A 14,336-nucleotide genomic window follows, 5' to 3' on the forward strand; every position below is an offset into this window, starting at 1 on the left:
AGACAAATGAAGAGATAGATGAGGATTTTATTCCTGCTGAGTTTCAGATACAGATTCAGAGGAGGAACAAGAGAACATTGACATGGGACATTTTGAGAATGATGATGAGGACAGGCCTGAGATGATGTATGACAGGGAAAATCCTAGTTTAGCTGAAGGAGTTGTGTTTCCTTCTGCTGTTGACTGCAGGAATGCAGTTGCCACATTCTCAATTCAGCATGAAGTAGAGTTCAAAATAGAGAAGAGTGGTCCATCAAGGTTCACTGTTTACTGTGCATTTTCAAGGTGTAGATGGAGGCTACATGCCTCTTTAATGAGAAATAGTACTTTGTTTCAGGTAGTAACAGTACTAACTAACTAATCTCATTGACAGTATCTTGCATATTTAGTTTGCATATTCAGTTTCATTCAGCCACACTGTTTGCCTTACTATTTTGCTTTGTTTCAATTTACAGATTAAAGTAAATCCCTATGAGCACCACTGCCCAAGTGTGAACAGAACTGAGAGGCTCAGAGCAGCCAAGAGGAGGTGGATAGCTCATGCTGTGCAAAATTGGGTCAGAGAAAACTCCAACATTGGTCCTGGTGAGTTGGTAACTAATTTGAAGAAAAAATATGGTATAGAATTGCCATACATGAGAGTGTTTTCTGGTAAACAAATGGCAATTGACAACTTGTATGGTAAATATGAGGATAGTTTCCAGCTTTTGTACACATTCAAAGCTGAGGTTGAGAGGGCTTCTCCAGGTAGTGTAGTAGAAATTGACACACACACAGTTCCTTTCCAGCTAAGAGGAAAGAGGTATGAGAAGCAGTGTTTTAGGCAGCAGAGAAAGGAGCATCTCCAATGGCTATCAGCAAGAAGAGGAAGCTTAACACTTCTACAAGTCCAGAAGAAGAACCTTGCTCAGTTACTGGCAGCAATGTAGATGCAAGAGTTGCTGCATGTGAAGAGCAAGTTCTCCCTCTAGTTGTTCCCCAAATCCCTGTGAAACTGACTAGGAGCAGGGCTAGGGAGATGACAATCCCAGCTAGCAACACAAGGAGCAAGAAGGCAAAATATGGAAAATGAGTACTAATGTGCTGTGCAAGTTTGAAACTGTTAGATTTGTTGTAATGTGTTCTTTTGGTTGCAACAAGATTGGTTGTGAACTATGTTCTTTTGGTTGTTGAAGAATATCAAATGCTACTAGTGAACTATGTCTAGTTGCAGCAAGATTGGTTGTGAATTATGTTCTGTTTGATCTTTCTTTTCACAATACATGCATTTGGCAAATTGTTGCGTCCATAAAGCTTCATAACATAACATAACAACTGCTAGGTTCATACAACTTCATATGTTCATTACAGCTTCATAACATAACAAGTGCATTTGAGCTACATAGATCATAAACTAATGTGCATTCTGTGCACAGACAGCCATTGAGATTGCTAGAAAACAAATGAAAATGCTAGCAAACAACATTGTCCCTATGCACATAATTTCTTTCATTTTCTTCAACTCCTTGTTCAATGCACGATTCTTCTTCGCAAGATCAATTGATCTCTTCTCCAGGTGGTGACTTCTGATCCAGCTATGTTCGATCACTTCGTGCAGTTCTTCAAAGGCAAGACCAACACGTTCTAGAGGTGGTGGGTCAACCCAAACTGCCCATTCACATTCATCTGGCAACTGAATCAATAAATTTGATTAAAATTCTCCTTGAAAGTTAAATAAGAAAATGGAAACGAAAATGCAGTGCAAATGAAATCATACATCCAGAGGGCAACCCAAAAAACGACGTCCAGTGCTTGCGCCTCCCCAGGCGACACGACAAGCCGGGATTAGCTGGTGCCTCGGGCAACGATGCTTCGAGCGCGGCTCCAAGCCACAGTATGTCGAGTCTGCCAAGTAGAACTCAGAGCTGTGCTGAACAATGCCTACCCCATCCACCTAAATCAGGCCAAGATCCAGAAATTAACCCCCAAATCTAGCAAACCCTAGAAAAGCAGGGGACCAGATGAGCTATCAAACCTGTTCGGCTGCCGGCGGCGAGTTCTTCGACGAGATGGCCAACGTCGACATGGTCCTTCCCACCTCTCCCCACACCACGATGTCACACCTCTCTTCCCAGCCGCTTCTATGTTTTCTTGTGAAGCGGGAGCTAGAAGACGACTAAACAGGTGGGGGGTATCAAACCCAGGGGCAAATGTGTCCAAAACGTCGAGCCGTCACGGTCAAACGGTGCTGACCAAGCGAAGCTGTGACAGAAGGGCATTCGAGCTGACGGAGGGGAAAAACTAAGGGCAAAACTGAGCATGCCCGAAAAGTAAGGGCAAAACCCGGGGGTGGGAACCAACTAGGGGCAAGAATGGAATTGTCCCTTAAATAATCATATATGGAGTTGGAATTTGAATCATGTATTCAAACCAACTTCATTTAAATCATAGCTAGGTGCATTAGCCCAAAACACATTCATATTGCCATGTCATAGCATGCATCATATTGTGCATTGCATTGATCGTGTTTCTTCTGTGTTTGCCGGTGTTGTTCCCCCTTGGTAGACGTTGTTCCGACATTGTGATCGTTGACACTGATGAAGACTCAATGCTATCTTCAGAAATGCCAGGCAAGCAAAACCCCCTTGTTCATTCCGATACAATCCCACTCTCTCGCTCCTGCTCTCTTTTACTGCATTAGGACAACACCGATTCAACTGTTACATGCTGCGGTAGTTGAACCCCTTTATCCTCTGCATGACCTGTCATTGCCACAGTAAATAGATGAAACCCACTAGCATGAGTAGGAGTTGTTTGAGCCCTGATGTGCCTACTCATTCATGCTTGCTTGTCATGCCTGCTACTGCTTAGAGTTGAGTCAGGTCTGATTCATCGGGGATGAATCAGAGGTGTGTGAACATGTCCTACTGTGTGTGAGCTAAGTGTGTGAACACGATTTGGTAAAGGTAGCGGTGAGAGGCCATGTAGGAGTACATGGTGGGTTGTCTCATTGCAGCCGTCCTCAGGAACTGAGTTCTGTGTTTGTGATCCATTATCAGTTACTACCACACATTGGGCTCCGGGCGCTCCAAGCTCTCTCGACTTATTAATCAACTTGATCTCTGTCCAGGAGTTGCAACTAGTTTCTGGTGTTTGTAGGTAGTGTTAGTAGTCTACCAAGTGGCACCCGGTACAGGTGGGCTTGGGACAGACTAGGCACAGTGGCACGGTGTACCAAGTGGCACCCGGATGGTGGGCTTGGGAACCCTGCTCACATCGTTTGGGGCCGTGAGCGACACCCCGGCCGGATCTCCTTGCGTATGGAACCCGAAGAGGCGATAAACCTGGACGAGAGACTTGTATGGTTAGTCAGGTCGTGGCCGACTCCCTCGCCCGGCTTCCGCTTGAAGGTTGCCGAGGTACATGACGTGTACAGGGCGGTAAGTGGCGAGAGCGTGTGTAAAGAAGTACACCCCTGCAGGGTTATCATTATCTATTCGAATAGCCGGATTCCTCGGATATGGAAACTTGGAGCCCTTGCATAGTTCATAGACAAGTGAAAGTGGATACTCTAAAATACGCAAGATAAGCGTGAGTGCTAATGGATGGCGTTCTCGTAGGGAGACCGAGCGGATCCATAGTGGTGTATTGATATGGTGAATATGTGGACTCGTGTGCGCCACCTCAAAAGAGTTAAATTGCAGTCGTAGTTCAGGTTAGCCACCGAGTCAAAGCTGGCTTGCTGCAGTCAAACTCCACCATCCCCTTGTTGATAATGATGCATATGTAGTTAGATCTGATGTAAGTCTTGCTGGGTACATTTGTACTCACGTTGCTTAATTTATGTTTTTGCAGAGAGACTTCAGTCTCGCTAGTAGTACCGCGTGGACTTCGACGTTTAGCTTGTTACCTCAGCTACGATCTTGTGCCCTCGGCAGGATCTGGTAGATAGTCAGGCTTCTCAGCCTTTTTTGATTTATAGATGTCTGTACTCAGACATGATAGCTTCCGCCTATGCCTTGATTTGTATGCTCTGAATGTTGGGTCATGAGACCCCTGTTTGTATTATCTCGCTCCTCGGAGCCTATTGAATAAAATACTTGAGTTGTAGAGTCATGTTGTGATGCCATGTTGTATTTGCACATATCGAGCATATTGTGTGTATGTTATTGAAATGCTTGGTATGTGTGGGATCTGACAACCTAGTTGTTTATCCTTGGTAGCCTCTCTTACCGGGAAATGTCTCCTAGTGTTTCCACTGAGCCATGGTAGCTTGCTACTGCTCCAGAACACTTAGGCTGGCCGGCATGTGTCCTTCTTCGTTCCTGTGTCTGTCCCTTCGGGGAAATGTCACGCGATGAATACCGGAGTCCTGTTAGCCCGCTGCAGCCCGGTTCACCGGAGTCCTGCTAGCCCAGTGCTACAGCCTGGATTCACTCGCTGATGACCGACACGTTCGATGTTGGGTCATGGATGCCTGTCCCTGTAAGTTTGTGCCACTTTGGGTTTACGACTAGCCATGTCAGCCCGGGCTCCTTATCATATGGATGCTAGCGACACTATCATATACGTGTGCCAAAAGACGCAAACGGTCCCGGGCAAAGGTAAGGCGACACCCGTGGGAATACCGTGCGTGAGGCCGCAAAGTGATATGAGGTGTTACATGCTAGATCGATGTGGCATTGAGTCGGGGTCCTGACAACGAGAGAACTGCATATTTATTTATAGTGTAGATTCACTCGTTTTGCTCTGTATGTACTCATTTTGGGTGTAGTCACTTGTTGAAATCTCTAGAAAGGCAAATACTCCCTCCGTTTTTATTTACTCTGCATTTTACTATTGACTGAGGTCAAACTTTCATAAAGTTTGACCAAGTTTATAAAAATAATATAAACATTTATCATAGTAACAAATATATATGATGTGAAAGTACATTCAATAATAAATCTAATTGTATTGATTTGTTATTGCTTATGTTAATATATTTTTTAAAACTTGGTCGAAGTTTATAAAGGTTGACTTTTACCAAAGCTAATACGAGGACTAAATAAAAACGGGGGGAGTATTTAGGAACGGAGGGAGTAGTCCCTCCTTTCCGGTTTATAGGGCTATACGATTAAGAGCAAGTACAATAGTGGGCTTATAGCCTTCTTACATGGCAATTTTGTCTCATGCAAGAGCCTGGCTATATGCGTGCTCCAAGGCTCCGCGCCACGCCCCACCCCTACACAAAGACTGCCACACGAGCGTTCGCAACTGCCACGTTCGGGTTGCGCTTGGCTCTTCGCCTCTTCGAGAAGACAAACAATGATGTTACTACTTCTACAATATCGAATCAACTACTGCATGTCCGTCCACCGCATGCAGGAGGGATAGCTTGTTGTAGTAAGCAAAAGCATGTCATCGTATGCGAGCCACCGCCCGCATGGGCGAGGGAGAGGGCGTGTAGTAGTAAAATCAAGCTTCTCCTTGTTGTATGTGTAGACGCAACACATCATATCACTGGCCCCACATGCTTGCCTCTAAACTTTGCTAAAAGACCCATAGTGTACAATATATTTGCTGCAACCTCTAACATTTACCCCGCCACAAATTAAAATATATATTCCTGTCTTGACTAGATGAGCGTGCAAACTACAATCACCAGGATAACAGGTAGAGCCAGAAGATAATTTTAATCAAAAAAATGCTTCGAGATGGCCTCATAGCATGGAGCCGACCCCAACGATTTTAAGCTTAGAGGCAGGGTACACGCTATCCTAGACTATGTCACTATACCTCCCCTACACATGAAACTGCCACACGAGCGTCTGGGTTGCGCTTGGCTCTTCGCCTCTTCGGGAAGTCGAACAATGATGGTACTACTGCAGTGGAGTACTACAGTATGCTTCTGGCCATCTGACACTGAATGAACTGTTGCATGTCCACCTCGTGCGGGAGGGAGAGCGTGTAGCGAAAGCTTCTCCAAGTCCTGCGAGCCACCACGCTCATGGGCGAGGGAGAGGGCGTTGTAATCAAACTTCTCCTTGTTGTATGAGTTGAAGCGACACATCAAAGTAGTGCACTCGATATATTTCAATAATTTGTGTTTAATGATGCATTAATTACAATGCATGCATGCATGTTGTGACTTTCCTTTTGATACTTGCATGTGTTGATTTAATGCACCTTGAAGTAGTATGAATACGTGATGGTAAAACTTTCTAATGCCCCGGCCCTAAAGCGAGAGATGGTTGTGCACGAGGAGGGCAAGATCATGCCGACGGAATAGGACCCGACGATGGAGCTCTCTATGGTCTCTATGGACCACTGCCCCTTGTGCCTCCGCCCCTTGAAGCCTCCAGTGTATGAGTTTCGAATACACCTCGTCCATTCGGTTGATCGGGCAAGGTGCAGGTTTCTTGATTGATGTGTCGTTCGATTGATTTGTGCAGTGCAAGGGAGGGCACCTAGCCTGCACGGACTACCGCGGCGAGCGCCCCGAGAACCAGCGGTAGTGCCAGAAGTGCGAGCGCGGTGGTGGCTTCCATGTGTGGGACACGACGGTGGACGCCACCCTCTCCTCGGTGAGGGTGGAGTGCCCGCACGAAGGCTGTGGGCTCTACGTCACTTACCACAAGCTCGCTGATCACCAGAGCGTGTGTCCGCTCATGCCTTGCAAATGCCTCGTTCCTGTCTGCGGCTACGAAGGCCCGCCACCGGCGCTCTCCCACCACATCAGCACCCTGCATCCCATGCCTATGCACAGAATCTAGTACGGCAAGGTGCTCCAGCTACAAGTGCCACTGTCGGAGCCATGGCTCTTGTTGTTAGCCGAGGAGGACGGCCGCGCGTTTTTTTTGGTCGATGGCGTGCTCGACATCGGCGCGCCTATCCCCATGTCGGTCGTCTGTATTAGAGCGGGGGCATCCCCACTGTCGCACTACGCGGCCAAGCTATGGGTGAACGGCCCGTTGGGGGAGCCCAAAGGCAGGACCGACGCCGCCAAGGTGGAAATGGAGGTGACAAGCAGCAAGGATCCCGGCGACGTCGCCGTGCAGGAGCTGACCTTCTTCACAGTTTCGCCCAAGCTACTGGTCGGGGCTGGGTTATCCAGGACGGTGTCCCTCCACATTCAGATTGACAAGCTCACCTCCTAAATGATTCTACAGTGCCTTCTGTTTATCTTTGTGATATGCTAATATAGGGGTTAGCTCGGTCTACTTTAGCTTAAGAGATGGTGGGTTTTGGTGGCAATGCAACAATTACTTCAACATCAGATCAGCAGTTGGAACGGATATTTTGTGTCTGTTGGATATAAAGATCCTTTGGGTAAGAAGTATAACAGCTTATATGCTTGTTTGTTAAGGAAGTGTTGCATACTTGTGCGAGTTGATGTGACACATCAAAGTAGTACTCCCTCCGATCCTAATTTCTCTGTGCATAAGTCGAGGCGCAGATACCAAGGAGGGCATGGTTGTGTCTATACTTGGACAACTCACCCGACTGCGCACCAGGCAGACGAAGCTCATGTCGTGTTGGTGGCGTGTGCGGCCCGCGCATTAACCAAAACCTCGCGCCTCCAACTTAGCCTCCGCGTTTTAAACTTCTCAATCTCAAGGCCAAGGAGCAATGGGAAACCTATGATAGAGCCAATCGAATGGTTGAGAACACTACAATTTGTAGCTATAGATGCATGTGTGATAGAGGACGAGTGCGTGCGTGCACCTCTTCTCTTCATGTATAACATACTAAACTCATAGTACAAGTGTATGTGGGTGGCATCGACCTAGGGAGCTAGAGATGGTGCGTGTGAGAAGTCCCGAGAGACTAGGTGTGTGCATGGGAAAGAGGGAGAGAGATGATATGTGTCGATGTAATGCGTGTGAAAAAAAGACTAGTCTATAGCTCGCCACGAGGCTATTCCTGTTGAATGCCCCAATAACCATAAGATATGTATCCGACGGTGCTAGTTATTAGACATACACAGCAATAGAAAAAGAAGTACCATGGCATATTACAAAACTGCTACACCACGGCCGAGAACACGTGCCCACGTTACGCCATCCGGGAATAGTGCCGCACTTCGAAACTAGAACTGTCAATAAATTTTGAGCTTGCGTCTTGTCACATTCCAAATTACTACCACGCCATATTTAATTGCAAACCTGTTCACACCGATCACAATCTAAACGGCTTCCCACTTAGGAGCGTATTAGTTTAGTTCTCGGTTATAAATACTACTATGACAAGATGACTGCACATTCCTCCTCAACTCCTCATCCATAAAAACAAACAAGTCATTCAGCATCGTTCCCTTGCGTCTGCCATGGCCAGCGTGAGTTCTGGGTCGAGATATTACCACCAGGGAGAGGCGAGCATGGAAGCGGAAGCACGAGAGATGTCCCGCCTCGCCGTGAAAGCAGCCGACATGTCCCGCCATGCGAAAGTAGCAGCACAAAGGTCCCGCCGTGATGCCAAAGCAGCACGGAGGTCTCGCCGCACCGTCGATGTAGCAGACTGGTCCGGCCGCACCGCGGAAGGAGCAGAGATGTCCCACTGTGCCGCGAATGCAGCAGAGTGTTGGGGAACACAGTATTTCAAAAACAAATCCTACGATCACGCAAGATCTATCTAAGATATGCATAGCAATGAGAGGGGAGAGTGTGTCCACGTACCCTCATAGACCGAAAGCGGAAGCGTTTAGTAATGCAGTTGATGTAGTCGAACGTCTTCGCGATCCAACCGATCCAAGCACCGAACGTACGGCACCTCCGCGTTTAGCACACGTTCAGCTCGATGATGTCCCTCGAGCTCTTGATCTAGTTGAGGCCGAGGGAGAGTTTCGTCAGCACGACGGCGTGGCGACGGTGATGATGAAGTTACCGGCACAGGGCTTCACCTAAGCATTATGGCGATATGATCGAGGTGTGTAACTGTGGAGGGGGCACCGCACACGGCTAAGAGAAACTTGTGTGTCCTTTGGGGTGCCCCCTTCCCACGTATATAAAGGGGGGAGGAGGAGGCCGTCCAAGGGGGGCGCACGCCATGGGGAGTCCAACTAGGATTCCCAATCCTAGTTGGAGTCCCCTTCCATCCAAGAGAGGGAGAAGAAGGGAAGGAGGAAGAGGGGAGAAGGAAAGAGGGGGCGCCGCCCCCCTCCCTAGTCCAATTCGGACTGGCCATGTGGGGCACGTGGCCTCCTTTGTGGCCCTCCTTTCCTTTCCACTAAGGCCCATGAAGGCCCATGAACTTCCCGGGGGGGTTCCGGTAACCCCCGGTACTCCAAAACTTATCCGAAACGACCCGAACCATTCCGGTGTCCAAATGTAACCTTCCAATATATGAATCTTTATGTCTCGGCCATTTCGAGACTCCTCGTCATGTCCATGATCTCATCCGGGACTCCGAACAATCTTTGGTCATCAAATCACATAACTCATAATACAAATCGTCATCGAACGTTAAGCATGCGGACCCTACGGGTTCGAGAACTATGCAGACATGACCAAGACACATCTCCGGTTAATAACCAATAGCGGAACCTGGATGCTCATATTGGCTCCTACATATTCTACGAAGATCTTTATCGGTCAAACCGCGTAACAACATACGTTGTTCCCTTTGTCATCGGTATGTTACTTGCCCGAGATTCGATCGTTGGTAACATCCTAATTCAATCTCGTTACCGGCAAGTCTCTTTACTCATTCCGTAATGCATCATCCTGCAACTAACTCATTAGTCACATTGCCTGCAAGGCTTATAGTGATGTGCATTACCGAGAGGGCCCAGAGATACCTCTCTGATACACGGAGTGACAAATCATAATCTCGATCTATGCCAACTCAACAAACACCATTGGAGATACCTGTAGAGCATCTTTATAATCACCTAGTTACTTGACAAAAATCGTATTCAAATAAGAAAAATTGATTCAAATTTAGTCCATATGGTAGATTCAAATTTAGTCCATATGATGGAAGATCAAAATGTAGGACTACATCCATTATAAACTACAAGGTCACCTAACGATATATTCAAATTCAACATAACGTGGATTCAAAAATTGAAATTCAAGATCCTGGCATTTGTAATCATATAAAAAGGGACATGACTCTTTCTTGTGGTGGGAATTGATTTGTTTTTTGTTGTTGTTGAGGGAAGTGCGAATTGATTTGGTACTGTACAGGGTAATCTTGTTCTCCCGATTTTTTTTATATTTTCTTGTAGTTTTTTCAATGGCATTTATAGCAATATAGTAAAAGTGGACATGACTCCCTTGTGTCTTGTATGAATTATTATTTTTTGCACATGTTAAGTTTGTTCTATCAAACATGGAATCCGTGCCTTGTTATCCCGAAATTTTCAAGCTCGAGTATCTTTTGTCTCATCTGTTGTGAAACTCCTGCCTCTTCAACCCGCGTCGGGCCATGTTATCCCAAAATTTCGACGCGCGTGAAAACTCCCTCCTCATCCGAAATCGATCCCGCAGCCCAGACACGCGTAATCCCCCTTCTACCCCTCAGCCAGAAATGCCGGCTTGACGTCCCGTGGTCAAAACCGGTGGGGGTATGCTGGTAACTTACCCTACATTTTGGATAAGCGCGTCCGTAAGCCGTGGCTCCCCCTACCTTCCCCTTCGTCCCCCCCCCTTCATACACCGAGGCCGCCAAAACCCATGAAACCCCACGCTCCTCCGTCGGCCTCCCGACCACCGCCCAGCCGAAGACTCTTCCCCGATGACGTCGTCCACCACAACAGCTCACCATCCCTCATCCACCGCACCAGATGAGAATTCGTCGCCGATCTCGTCGTCCCACCGGATTAGCCGCCCCGTCCTCCAGCTCCAAGGAGCTGCCCCGACGTTCGCCTCGTCTATCACGCCACCTCCATCCCCACAGCATCGTCTTGACCTGCCCCACCGAAACCGCAGCACCCTCACCAATTCCTCCAATGAAGCCGAGGCCTACTCGGCTCCACCAAGTGGGTTATGCACTCACCACTACATTTTATCTTTTATTCGATCTCACGGGGCTGCCAGTGCTCGATACTGAGCAGCCATGGTGGGTCTCCATCGACGGCGGCATCACCGGCCACTTCATCCACGACGTCTCTCCCCCATGTCGTTGCTTCCTCGACGGTGACTTCCACACCGGCACTAGCTGCTACTGCTCCGGCTCTCGTTCATGCTGCTGCTGCTGCTCCAGCTCTGTACTTGCTATCGGTCGCGCTGCTGCACTGCTCTTGCTTTCGTTTGTGCTGCTGCTCTGCTGCTATTGCTGTCAGTCACGCTGCTGCTCCAATATTGCTCTCGTTCATGCTGCTGCTCTGCTCTCGCTCGCGCTCACGCTGCTGCTGCTGCTACTGCACGACCTCCGGGAGCTACAGGAGTTGCTGCTTTAGCACTCGCTCGCGGTGCTGCTGCACGAGTTGCTCTCTACTAGTGTGTTTCCTGCTTGAGTGGCTGCTGATTTAGATCACTGCTTCTCTGCTACTAATGCTCAAACACCCTAAAGTTCTATTGCAATGCTCTACTACTAGTTCAATCAGTTTCGACAGTAAAATTCAGTTTCGCCCTAAACTTCAGATTAACGGTGTCTGTCTTGTCCTGCTTCAGCCTCACCGTCGTACACCTCACCGGAGCTGCTCCAATGACGGAACCATCCATCACAGCGGAGTAGTACCATCGGCGCCATTTCCAGAGGCCTCAGATCTTCTTCCCCACCTCCGACAGTTACACCAGCATCACCATCCTCCATGTTCAACCCAATGATGCTGAGATCGACAAGGCTATGCCAAAGAGGTTGTACACTCGTCGCATCACTTTGTTACTCTGCATTCATGTCGATCCCTCAGGGGTCCTTTGGTTCAAAGCAGTTCCAAATCTAGAAATAAATGAATCATGGTCACAAAGTTAACAGGGAGAAAACTAAATGCTCTTTTGAACCACAATATTAATCGGTTTAGCAAGATAGCCATTATATGATACTAATGTGGACCAAATCTAAGCTCACAAAATATTTCGAGGGCAGGCTTCACCCTGTTGAAGACTGTCGCCACTAGTTCAAAGAAAAAGCGAAGGAAAACATAAGAATTGGAAAATTTACTATGGTACTACTATTCATGCATTTGGTTAGAAGGAATGGAGCAAAGCAAAACTGGAGGATTTTTTTCCTTTGGTGTCTCTTTCAAAGAAAAAGCATAGGAATTTTAATATCCACTTGGACGTCCTTTTCAAATTAATATGCATGAAGAACAGGACTAATTGCATTACTTAATAAGATTCTTATTTTTTCATTTTTCACGTGGTTTGACTTTAATTTGATCATATTTCTCCATTCATGTGTACTTCCAATTCATGTGAACCAAACACTCAGGTTGACAGAAATCCTATGTTTGCAAATGCTCTTTTTTGCACGTGCATTCCTATCCTATTCATGTGTTTTTCCTGTCCCTGCGTTTATAGAATCCTCCAATTGTAAGGATCCCTTACAGATTTACTTCATTTTTAGATATGTGTCAAAGAAAACTCTGTGTGTTATGTCCTGCTCCTGCCGTGCCGTCATCCACCCCACCTGAAGTGCACCATCGACGGAAGCGTTCACTGCAGCAGAGATTCCCCCTGTAGACTTTCTTTCACTGCCTCAGATCTTTTCCCCATTGCCGACAGCCACGCCAACTGCATTACCATCATCGACTGAGCAGATGAACCTGAGGACTACAAAGTTCCGGAAGAGAGGTCGCACTCTTTTGTGTCTGCTTACGTTATACATCGGTTTTTATTACCTGCTACTTTATCGTCTTGTTCACCTCTTAGACTCCGAGTCAGGTCCAAACTAATGTTCAAACTTGAGTTTTAAAATGCCTGTGGGGCACATATCGAGGCAGCAATGAATAGTATTTGTCTACTATCTGGTTCATCTAGGGTCTTCCATGTGGTTCATGTTGGGTGGGCAACAAACAGTAGATGATCCATGGTCTATCTTTTTAAACTGAAGCTATAATCTACCTGCTATCATTAGTTTTGGATCTATCCACTTGTTTACTACCATCAGTCTTGATTTCTGCATGCACCCCTTAGGCCTTACATAATCTAACTATGTTTTTTATTATGCATCAGTTATTGTATATAATCGTACTGAACATGTAGAGAAAAAGAGAAGACCGTTGCATGGGAATATAATGTCATGCAGACGCCGCTCCATGGTGGGCAAAGTGCCCCCCCCCTCTCCCGCCCTTCTAGATTGTATTCTAGAGGAAGATAACTGTTTAGAGGGGGGATTCAGAGGGAGTCGACCACTCCTATTTACCCCCTGAGGTGTTTGCTCTAACCTGGCATGCTGATGTTGGTCATATCATGCATATGGAGCCTCGCATTGCTTACATTATACATCTTATATGTCATCAGCTTAGTTTAGATTTGCTTTGTGTGAATGCCACCTATTTGGTTTCTATATCATACTCCCACCATTCCTAAATATTTGTCTTTTTAGAGATTTCAACAAGTGACTACATACAGAGCAAAATGAGTGAATCTACACTCTAAAATATGTCTATATACATCCGTATGTGGTAGTCCATTTGAAATCTCTGAAAAGACAAATATTTAGGAACGGAGGGAGTATATGGGAATTATGCAATGCCATCTTCTTTAGCCAGGCATCATATACGTGAATCATGCAATGCCATCCTGTTTAGCCAGTCATTGTATATGTGAATTGTATCGTGCCATATTTTTTCATAATGTATTCCATTTGTCAACAATGTTTATACATTCATCTACTCTCCCTGTGCATCAGCCATTTGAGTCGGTCATGGGAAAATCTGGAGTGAAAACAAGGTCTTCTGAGCAGTCAGTGCTACCTGTCGATGCAGATTTGTTGCTAGTTACAGATAGCTCCTCAGGGGAGGATTCAGAGACAGATGACCAGTCGTATCCCCCCCCCCTGAGGTGCATGTTTTAACTTGCCAGGGTTATATTGCTCATATCATGCATATGGTGTCTTGCATTGCTATGCCATCTGCTTAGATTAGACATGCTTTGTGTGAATGCCTCCTGTTTGCTTTCTATATCAGATATGTGAATTATGAAATGCCATGTTTTTCAGACGGTTATCATATATGTGAATTATGCACTGCCATGTAGCCAAGCATCATATATGTGAATCATCTCATGCCATCCTTTTTTTCATTATGTCATCCATCTGTCGGCAATCTGCGTATATTGAACTACTCTTCATGTGTATCAGCCATTTGAGCCGGTTATGGAAAAATCGGGCGTGAAAACAAGGTCTTCAGAGCATGCAATGGTACATGTTGAAGCATATATCTCGATGGTTACAACTAGCTCCTCAGAGGAGGATTCAGAGACGGATGA

Source organism: Triticum aestivum, chromosome 5B, assembly GCF_018294505.1.
Source record: "Triticum aestivum cultivar Chinese Spring chromosome 5B, IWGSC CS RefSeq v2.1, whole genome shotgun sequence".
NCBI lineage: Eukaryota > Viridiplantae > Streptophyta > Magnoliopsida > Poales > Poaceae > Triticum > Triticum aestivum.